The sequence below is a fragment of the Notechis scutatus genome, chromosome 2, assembly GCF_049901735.1.
Source record: "Notechis scutatus isolate UNSWTSFEM ecotype Mainland chromosome 2, rNotScu1.2, whole genome shotgun sequence".
NCBI classification, from domain to species: Eukaryota; Metazoa; Chordata; class Lepidosauria; order Squamata; family Elapidae; genus Notechis; species Notechis scutatus.
Genome location: NC_142010.1, coordinates 62070895 through 62081635, shown reverse-complemented (window position 1 = coordinate 62081635; position 10741 = coordinate 62070895).

The window sequence follows — 10741 nt, the reverse complement described above, 5'->3', positions numbered from 1 at the left end:
AAAAGGTGCACAAGCAGCAGGGATGACCGCAGCCTGGAAAGGATTGTCAGGAAAAGGTCATTCAAAAGTGTTGAGGACTTTCACAAGTAGTGGACTGAGGCTGGAGTCAGTGCATCAAGAGCCACCACACACAGACGGATCCTGGACATGGGCTTCAAATGTCGTATTCCTCTTGTCAAGCCGCTCTTGAACAACAAGCAACATCAGAAGCGTCTTACCTGGACTACAGAAAAACAGAACTGGTCTGTTGCTCAGTGGTCTTATTTTCTGATGAGAGCCACATTTGCATCTCATTTGGAAACCAAGGACCCAGAGTTTGGAGGAAGAATGGAGAGGCACACACTGCAAGCTGCTTGAAATCCAGTGTGAAGTTTCCACAGTCTGTGTTGATTTGGGGAGCCATGTCATCTGCTGGTATTGGTCCACTGTGCTTCATTAAGTCCAGGGTCAACACAGCCATCTACCAGGAGATTTTGGAGCACTTCATACTTCCTTCTGCAGAAGAGCTTTATGGGGATTTTTTCCCCATTTTCCAGCAGGACTTGGCAACTGCCCACTCTGCCAAAAGCACGAAAACCTGGTTCAATGACCGTGGGATTACTATGCTTGATTGGCCAGCAAACTTGCCTGACCTGAACCTCATAGAGAATCTATGGGGCAATGCCAAGAGAAAGATGAGAGACATGAGACTGAACAATGCAGAAGAGCTGAAGGCCGCTATTGAAGGATCCTGGTCTTCCATAACACTTCAGCAGTGCCACAGGCTGATAGCTTCCATGCCACGCTGCATTGAGGCAGTAATTGTTGCAAAAGGGGCCCAAACCAAGTATTGAGTACATATGCACGCTTCTACTTTTCAGAGGTCCGATATTGTTCTATGTACAATCCTTGTTTTATTGATTGCATGTTATATTCTAATTTTCTGAGATTGTGGATTTGGGGTTTTCATGAACTGTAAGCCATCATCCTCACAATTATGACAAATCATGGCTTGAACTATCTTGCTTTGCATGTAATAAGTCTATCTCATATATTAGTTTCACCTTTTAAGTTGCATTACTGAAATAAATGAACTTTTGCACAATATTCTAATTTTTTTAGTTTCACCTATAGGAAGAATTCTGGTTTTAATTCAATTTGCTCTGCCATTATTTCCTCCAACCATTTTTTGATTCTGCGCCAATATCTTTGGGCTTCAGTGCAGGACCACCAGATATGAAATGTTCCGTGTTTCTTTTTACATTTCCAGCAATTGGATTCATTTTAGGAGACATCTTAGCTGTTCTCGAAGGGGAGAGATGCCATCTATAAAACATTTTATAGGCATTTTCTTTATATGTTGCTGATTTTGTGATTTTATTATTCCTGATCCAGACCTTCCCATTCTAATAATGTAATACTACGTCCAATATTTCTACTCCAAGCCTTTGACTACTTCTTCCTCTAATTCTATCTCTAATAAATGGTTATAAAATTTGGTTATATTTTTTTCATCTGGACCTAGTAAGATTTTATCTATTGTTATAGCTTACTGTAAATTCCGAAACTTTTCTTATCCTGTCTGTATCTATTTTGAATTTGCAGGTAAACCTACCGGTCTACTCGTAGCCCTTGTTCTTGGAGATCTTGCCATGGTTTTAAAGTTCCTTGTGCATCCAGAAGGTCTTTGTATTTTATCATCTTGTTAAGATCCAAATTATTTGGATGTATCATCGCCTCCATCGTTGAGATCCAAATTGGGAATTTTAGATAATGTTTTTTTCTTTATTTTATTCCAATTAGCCAGTAAAGAGTCTCTAATTATATGTCTGTGGAAGTAATTCTGTTTGGTTTTCCTGTGTCCCATAAAAATGCATGCCACCCCCTCTGTAAGTCATGGCCTTCTAGGAATAGTATTCTTTTATTTGACAAGTTTACCCACTCTTTCAGCCTTAGTAAAGAGGCTGCGCTATGGTATAATTCCCAATTTGGGAGTGCCATACCCCCCCTGCTCTTCATATCTTGCATTGCTTTTAAATTTATCCTCGATTTTTTCCCTTGCCAAATAAATTTTGCGATTATCCTATTAAGTTCCACAAAGTAGTTTTTAAGTATTTTTATTGGTATTGTCTGGAACAAATAAATAAATTTAGGGAGAATGGTCATTTTAATAGTAGCAATCCTCCATAATAGGGAAATTTGCAATTTAACCCATAACTCTGAGTCTTTTTTAACCTGTTGTAATTTGCTATAATTATTTTACATTAGAGTTTTATAATGAGCTGTCAGCCAGATTCCTAGGTATTTAATTTTTTTTACCAGTTTTAGTCCCATTGCCTTTTCCAATTCTAATTTCTGTTTTTCTGTTAGGTTTTTAGTTATTAATTTTGTTTTTTCCCTGTTAATTTTAAGTCCTGCAACTTTCCCAAATTGATCTAGCTCTTTCAACAGTTCTTGACCTGTTTCAACTGGATCCTCTATGAAAAAGACCATATCATCCATAAATGACTTCAGTTTATATTCTTCTTTCTTAATTCTTAACCCCTTTATTCCTGGGTTCTGTCTAATTCGTGTGAGCAGTGTTTCCAAAGATAATATGAAGAGCAGGGGAGATAATGGACATCCCTGCCTAACTCCTTTCTCTATTTTTATTGAGCGCGTATACTCTCTGTTAATTATAATATTCGACTTTTGTGAGGCATAAATTGTAGTCACGATGTTTTCAAATTTAGGAAATTGCTGGCATTTTAACCCACCTGAGTTGTGGCCGATCGTGTTCCTTGCCTTGCTAGATTCGTTAGTGATGTTGTATGTCTATAGACAGCTTAGTGGAAAGACCAGGCGTGGGATATCAACGCCTTCCATATATATATTGTTCATAATTTGCTATGGGCAAATTGATTTGAATCCTATTTCATGAAAAGCTATTTATATTACAAATATTTATAATATTTAAGGAGAGCAGAACTGACTCTCTGGATGTTGTTGATATACAGCTACAATCAGAATGGTCAATGATGCAGCATCACACTAACTGGTGACCTAAAGAGCCACTGCTGCTGCACAGTAAACAGTAAACCTGAGTAGGCTTTATTTTAAAGCATATCTGCCCTGTAGGCTTAATAGTTTTCTTCTCATTCCAGGATATCACATGACAATCAAAATCTTTTCACATTTATTTGAAGTATCTCTGGAACGAAGTAAGCATACATCTTGTTCCTAAGCAAGACTTAATTCCAGCATGGATTTGTTGGGATTAATATTAGGTTTTTTTTGGCTCTTGGTCTTCGCTCAGATACATCTGGTGTGTCATTTGTATTCTATCATGGATTAAGAGACTTTTCCCACTGTTCCTAAGTCACTTTGAATACAGATAACTGCAACACATTGAACATGTGGTTACCCTTGAAGACCACTCAGACACTAAAATGGATTCTGAATGTATCATCATAAATAACTATTGGAATGCCTTACTTTGCTTTGCTTTGACTCCTTTACTTTCTGTGTTGCACTGGTTATTAGTTGGCTTCTGGTACAAGTATTGGTTGTTATTCATAAGGCTTTTCATTATGTGGGATATGATTATCTGCAAGACTGCTTCTCTCTGATTGAGTCCTACCCATTTGGTAAGATCTAGCAGGAAGACATGGTTTTGTGGTCCCATCACAAAAGAACTGCACCAGAGATGGGCCTTCTCTGAAGCCATTCCTACTGTGAGGATTAGCCTTAGTCAAATGAGTCACTGAATGCCCAGATATAGGAAGACATATAAATCCCCCCACAAAAAATGCTGCCAAGCATTGAACTACTATGTTAGAAATGGACAATCCTGAATAGAATTTACACATCACACAGCATCTGCCAAGACTCTCTGTTTAAATGGGACATCTACTCAGTGTGACTGAGGAGTCCCTTGTCAAACTGTAGATCATACTGTGACTGGCTGTAAGGCCAGGGCATATACAGTCCGGTATCTGATTTTTTTAAAATATAAATGATGCTGCACTTCAATAATGAGATGGCCTAATCTAAGGTACCATGTTTCTCCAACAATACGGCCTCCACCAATAGGAAGGCCCAGCATGATTTCTAGGCATGAAGTGAAATTAAGCCCCTCCCCCACCATTTCCCCACCATTTCTCCACCATTTCTCACATCGTGTGTTTCCCCACCATTTCTCACATCGTTCGTTAGAACTACATGAGGTGAAGAGAAATGGGGGGGGAAGGGCGGGGGGTGGGGAGAAAACTTGCCTTTAGGAGTGCCCTGTAGGTAGCCTAGGCTAGAATACCCCGATAGCCGATAGAAGCTCCCTGAAGGCAGAGTCCCCAGCCACTTCAGGGCGTGGCATGGCTGCCCGTGTCCCCTTGCCTTTAGGCAGTCTCTTTCGGGCGATGGAAGCTCCCCAAGTGCAGTCACCAGCCACTTTGATCAGCCGGTAGAAGCGGCCTCGCAGCGAGGGGAGTGTGTGAGTGCGCTCGCCCCGAGGCCGCTTCTACCAGCCGATCGAAGTGGCTGATGACTGCACTTGGGGAGCTTCCATCACCCGAAAGAGACTGCCTAAAGGCGAGGGGACACAGGCAGCCACGCCTCGCCCAGAAGCGGCTGGGGACTCTGCCTTCGGGGAGCTTTCGTCGGCCGATAGAAGCGGCCTCACGGCGAGGTACGTGCGTATGGGCCGCTCTAGGTGGGGAGGAAATTAAGTCACCCCTGAAAAGACGGCCTAGCTGTTTTTTCGGGGGTCAAAAAAAAATAAGGCCCGGCCTTATTTTGTGAGAAACACGGTACTTTGTTCAAGACATAAAAAATTTCTTTATTCTAGATATATTAATTTATTCATCAGAGTACAGCAATTGTCACATCTCTGTGAGAACTATATCAAGAAAGGATTTCCTTTTTAACAGGAACTTAAAAGTAGAAACAATTTAAACCATCATTTAAGTATGTTTTATGATAATGTAGGAAGTTAGCATCCATTCCTCTCCTCGAAAAATGAAATATCCTGGGAAATATTTAAAAGGCAGAATATTTCCTCTAAAAAGAGTAGAAACTCAGAAGCAGAAACTCACCTCACCTTTGTTAATGGGTGGGTCATTGAGGCCTGGGCCAGAATACTTTACATAACAAAGATCTCCAGGTAAAGCTATAGCAATTGCTCAAAAGCCCTTTCCGTGCATCATCATCCAGCAAGGCTCAACCAAGCCTGGAACTTAGGACAGCCTACAGAGGTGCCTCTGCATGGCCTCATGGGAGTCTGACAACCAATTAGAAACAAGCTTCAATTCAAATCCCAACAAAGGTTATAAAACCCAGGCACTCTCAGCACCTCAGCCTTTTTTTTCTTGATCTCTTCCTTCACCTTGAAGCATGTGATCATCCTTCCTTTTCACTCTGGAGCTTCAAGCCATGTGGTCCTCCTGTCCACCATTAAACCTTCCAAATAGCCTCCATGTTTCCAGTGTCTTTTTCCCCACTTGGAACTGAACCCAGAAGGATTTTTCTTCCAACAATAATTTTCTTCTTTAATCAGCTTCTGCAAAACTAAGGGAAAGGCTCTGTTTCCAAAGTCTTATTCCTGTTAAGCAAAAGAGCAATTACTACAGGGTTTCCTGAGTTTGTTTAATATGGTTGCAATTTTACAGATAAAGATATACATACATCATTTCACATTTTTCAATTATTACTCTATTTTGTCAAAATTCATTTATATTAAAAGAAAAAAATCCCAAAGCTGAATTAATCTCATATATTCCATTTTCATGAACATAGAGTTTTGCACATACCTTAACAATTTAAACTTTCATGAACATATATAGCTTTGATTATAGTTTACCCAATATGTTTGTGCTACAGCAGGCTTTACAAATCATACCCTTTCACCTGAAAAAACACCTGGAACAGCTCTATCTCATAACCCATGTCACTTTCTCCTTGTTTACAATTCTCCAGAGTTGAAGATCAGCAACTGTGTTGTTTGTTCAGGATTCTAAAGAAGCTTAACTTTCAAACTACAGAGAGGGGCAAAGAAGCTGAAAACAGATTAGTGGGATTCAGCTGGATAGTATTTCCTGTCCGTCCGTCCCCATACACACACACAGCTTTATTAATTGGAAAATGCTATTTTACTACTTTCAATTATATCAAGTGAAGAAAGAGAATTGCCAAATGAAATACAGTCTGAACTCCATATTAGAAATCAGTGTATCTTATATATTCGGACATCTACTGGTGCGCTGCAGAATAAGGAAGGCAAAAGAATAAAATGTTTCTTTTGAAGAAATGGTAAATGAAATCTAATAAAGGAATAATAGATTTTCATAAAGTGTATACATCCAATTCCAGAATCTTCAATGCAGCAGTATAAATGTCTCTGGATATCATCTGACAATTTTTGTTTGATGACCAGCAATCTCTGTCAGTTCACATGGCAGCCATACTGCTCACACATAGTGCACTCACAATTCCAAATTATCACTAGCCAGAAAGGTTGAAGAGACACCTGTCCTAATTTACACGCATAAAAACACAATCACTTTTGTTACGAACTAAGCTAACGCGTTCATTAACAACCCTAATAGTTTTACTTCAACAGCAGGCTCGTAATCCTGCACTTCTGATTGGCCCGCGAATAGCGAGTCGTGATTGGTCGTTTCTGGCTGATCTGATTGGCTGACAGCGGGTCGCCTCTGATTGGACACTTCTTAGAGCGGTAAACTCAAATCATTGGTTGTTTTGACAGCAGCCAGCTCTATCAAAGAGCTGCTGCTGCCCAAGTATTTTGCTCTGTTCTGAAGTCACTAATAAAGAGTTGAAGTCACAGTTCAATGCCTCGTCTCCGTTCCTTGCGCCCATGCTCAGGACTTAACACTGGCGACGAGGATGGGATACGGAGACGATAGAGCTGACTGAGCACTCATCGAACAATACAGAGCACGTGGCTGAGAGCGCAAGCAACAAACGGCAGGATGACCAGCGGCGCCATACCACCCGCTCCATTTGACCCAGCAAACGAAGACTGGGACTTGTATATGGACCGGTTCCAGATGTTCCTGGAGACCAACAATCTGAAAGATGCTACGCCTGGCAAGAAACGAGCGGTATTCCTGACCCATTGCGGGCCCGCCGTTTTTAAAATGGCTAAGGCGCTTGCAAAACCTGCGGAGGTGAAGACAATGGATTGGGATAACCTCGCGCCGATCCTCCGGGCCCATTATGCACCCGCGGTGCCAACACTCATCCGAAGACACGAGTTTTACCAGAGGGACCAACGGAAAAATGAGAGTGTTGGAGACTTCATCGCGGACCTCCGGAACCTGGGTGGACTCTGTGGTTTCGCAAACCTCGAGGAAGCCATGAGAGACCGAATAGTTCTGGGATTAGATGACCACACGATACAGAGCAAGATTATGGCGAAGGAGACATCAGCCTCGCAGATGTCATCGCCGACGGCTTACTGCAGCAGAAGCAACCAGGAAGTCAGCCGCTCGAATGCGCCGGCGAACGCACCGCACCGCCAACTCGCTAGGGACAGTACGCCTTCCTCTGAGAGGCACACTACTACCGCCCATCCTGAAGACCTCGAATCCTCATCAGACAGCGAGGAAGAGGAGGTCAATCGACTCCGGTCCGAATGCGACCAACGAGACCAACGGAACCAAAGACTCCCGCGCCAATGCGCTGGTTGCGGAGCAAACCACCCGCGATCAGACTGCAAATTCCTCGACGCACTCTGCCGCTCCTGTGGAAAGAGAGGCCACATCGCAAAGGTCTGCAGAAGCAAGCGAGGGTCCAGTCTAATCAGGAGGGAGAATAATCTCCGCCAGGCTATAGGCAACCCACCTGTAAATCGGGACCGCCTGAACCACCAATGGAACAACCACTACTACAGAAATCGAGCACCTGCCACTTCAACTAGACGAGAAGAGGCACACCAAACCATCACTATCGGCCACGCTTCGTCCCTGGATGCAAGGAAGATCCGAGTAAAGGTCGCTATTGAGAATCGACCTTGCGTGATGGAAGTCGACTCGGAGTCGTCCCTATCGATGGTCTCCTGGAAAACCCTCAAACAGCTGATCCCTGCCATCCGTCGCCAGGACCTCAGCACTCAAAAAATCATACTAAAGGACTACCAAGGAAACAGAATTCCGGTTGTCGGCTCCAGCCACGTCCAGGTATCCTTCAAAGACCGCACCGCATCGCTACCTCTGACCGTCGTCGATCGTGACCGGCCCAGCTTGCTAGGTTTACAGTGGTTCGCCCCACTCGGAATTGAACTAGCTGGCATCCACCAAACCGGAAGCGACGGCTGGGAAGAGGCCCTCGTCCAGGAATTCCAGGACGTTTTCACAGAGAAGCTAGGCAAGTACAAGGGGACCCCTATATCATTTAATCTCAGTCCTGATGTAGCTCCTATTAGCCTTAAGCCTCGTCGGGTGCCTTTTGCACTCAAGCCAAAGATTGATGAGCAACTGGACAAATTAATAGCCCAGGGTGTGTTGGAACCGATTGACCACGCCCAATGGGAGACCCCAATAGTAACACCCATAAAGCCAGATGGATCATTAAGAATTTGTGGGGATTACCGGGCCACCCTAAATCACGCGCTTCAGCAGAGCACTTACCCGGTACCCGTGGTCCAACACCTTCTTCACTCCCTGGGTGGCGGAAAAATATTTGCGAAATTGGACTTAGCTCAGGCGTACCAACAGCTACCTGTAGATGCGAAGACTGCAGAAGCCCAGAGTATAGTCACCCACAGGGGTGCCTTTAAGTGCAATAGACTCCAATTCGGAGTAAGCATGGCACCGGGCAGTTTCCAAAGTCTGATGGAGAGACTATTACAAGGCATAAAAGGAGTCGTGCCTTATTTTGATGACGTCTTAATAGCTGCCCCTACTAGAGAAGTATTAGAAAAAGACTCAGAATGGTTCTCCAAAAATTTAAAGACGCTGGCCTGAAGGTAAAAAAAGACAAGTGTCAACTTTGTACAGAGAGGGTAGAGTTCCTTGGATACCTTCTTGACAGACAGGGAATCCACCCCACCGAAAAAAAACTAACTGCAATCAAAAACGCCCCAAGACCTAGAAATAAGACAGACCTCCAAGCCTTCCTGGGATTCATTAACTTTTATAACATCTTCTTGCCCCAGAAGGCGACTGTAGCTGAGCCCCTACACAGGCTACTCGACAAGAAGGCTTCCTGGGTCTGGGGACATCAGGAAGAACGAGCATTCCAACAAGTAAAAGACCTCTTAACCTCAGATGCTGTATTAATGCAGTATAACGAGACTTTGCCTTTAACTGTCACCTGCGACGCCTCACCGTTTGGAGTGGGAGTCATCTTGAGCCACGTCCTGCCAAACGGCAATGAGGCACCTATTGCTTTTTTCTCAAGGACCTTATCAAAGACTGAAAGAAACTATAGCCAACTCGATAAAGAGGCTCTCGCTATTGTGTCTGCCATTAAGCGTTTCCATGAGTATGTATATGGAAGACCATTTGCCATAATCACCGAACACAAGCCATTGCTTGGCATTTTAGCGGGAGACAAACCAACTCCCCACATTTTATCGCCAAGAATGACACGTTGGTCAGAGTTTCTAGCCGCATACGATTATCAACTGCGACACCGCCCGGGGAAAGCCATTCCCCACGCTGACGCCTTGAGTCGTTCCCCGCTACCTGAAGCCATCGACGATCCAGCTCCAACCCTAACTGCACTCCAAATTGAAACTCTTCCCTCACCACCGCTGACTGCACGAGATATCACCACAGAAACAAAACGGGATCCTGTTTTGGCACGAGTCCTCAGCTGGGTGGAACGAGGTTGGCCTGACAACGAATTCAATGACACCTTTGCGCCTTTCAAACATCGGCAGACAGAACTATTCTCTCAAAAGAGCTGCATTTTGTGGGGAGACAGAGTCGTCATCCCAGAGAAGCTACAACATAAAGTTTTAAAACTATTGCACGATGGTCATCCAGGCATCGTGCGAATGAAGGCACTGGCAAGAAGCTACGCGTGGTGGCCAGGTATAGATAAGCAGATAGAAGCCTGGGTGGCCTCATGTAGCAAGTGCCAGGAAATTCGCGCTGCCCCACCAAAAGCAACTCCAACTGAGTGGGAAGCACCTCGCGGTCCCTGGTCCCGCATCCACATCGATTTTGCAGGACCCACAAAAGGGCACACTTTTCTTATAACAGTGGATGCCTATTCCAACTGGCTCGAGGTCCACAAAATGAAGAGCACCACCACAGAAGCAGTCATTAAAAAATTGAATAAATTATTCGCTACGCACGGATTGCCGGACGTTTTAGTCTCAGATAACGGGCCCCAGTTCACTGCCCTGGCATTTGAACAGTATCTAGTAGACAGGGGCATCCGCCATGCTTTAACATCGCCGGCTCACCCTGCGGCCAACGGCAGGGCTGAGTGAATGGTCCAATTTGTGAAGAAGACCTTACACAAAATGGAACATGGGGACATTGACGACAAGATAACCAGAATGCTTCTCCTCCAGCACATCACCCCACACAGCACCACAAACAGAACTCCGGCTGAACTCCTGATGGGCCGGAAACTTCGCTCACACCTTGATCGCCTACACCCTACCTACACGCCAGAAAAGTGTCGTGCGTTCAAGGTAGGCAACTTAGTCTTTGCAAAAAACTTCTCAGGTGACCCACTGTGGGTCCCTGCTATCATAACTCAACTCACCGGGCCCAGATCCTACCGTTTGCAAACTGATGATGGAAAATTA